The sequence below is a fragment of the Lathyrus oleraceus genome, chromosome 7 (assembly GCF_024323335.1).
Source record: "Lathyrus oleraceus cultivar Zhongwan6 chromosome 7, CAAS_Psat_ZW6_1.0, whole genome shotgun sequence".
Taxonomy (NCBI): Eukaryota; Viridiplantae; Streptophyta; class Magnoliopsida; order Fabales; family Fabaceae; genus Lathyrus; species Lathyrus oleraceus.
This window is the reverse complement of record NC_066585.1, coordinates 5175088-5175634: the sequence shown is the minus strand read 5'-3', so window position 1 is coordinate 5175634 and position 547 is coordinate 5175088. Positions and strand designations below refer to the sequence as shown.

Genomic DNA, 547 nt, shown 5'->3' with positions numbered 1-547 from the left:
TCTCGTACATGCCACTTTTCGTTTGAGGTTTTTCTACCATTGTTCTTTCGCTTCCCCACTGGTAGTGGTTTTGGGCCATGCTCTCGATAAGTTGATAAGCATCAGCGTAAGGTTTGTTCATAAGTGCACCACCTGCGGCGGCGTCTATTGTTAACCTCGTGTTGTACAAGAGACCATTATAGAAGGTATGAATCACTAACCAGTTCTCTAAACCATGGTGTGGACAAAGTCTCATCATGTCTTTGTATCTTTCCCATGCTTCGAAAAGAGACTCGTTATCTTTCTATTTAAATCCATTTATCTGGGCTCTCAACATAGCTGTTTTGCTCGGCGGAAAATATCGGGCAAGGAAGACTTTCTTCAACTCGTTCCATGTGGTGACTGAGTTGGAAGGAAGAGACTGAAGCCATCTTCTAGCACTATCTCTTAACGAGAAAGGAAAGAGACGAAGTCGAATTGCCTCTGAAGTGACACCATTAGCTTTAACAGTATCAGTGTATTGGACAAATACGGATAAATGAAGGTTTGGATCCTCTGTAGGATTTCC

The 547-nt window shown here is 42.6% G+C and overlaps 1 non-coding gene across 1 annotated transcript; it reads left to right on the top strand.

Moving 5' to 3' along the window:
- Nucleotides 1-209: 209 nt before the first annotated feature.
- Nucleotides 210-316, top strand: LOC127108879 (small nucleolar RNA R71). Its single transcript, XR_007796381.1, has one exon. It is a non-coding gene; the product is annotated as a small nucleolar RNA R71 (small nucleolar RNA).
- The last annotated feature ends 231 nt before the right edge of the window (nt 317-547 follow it).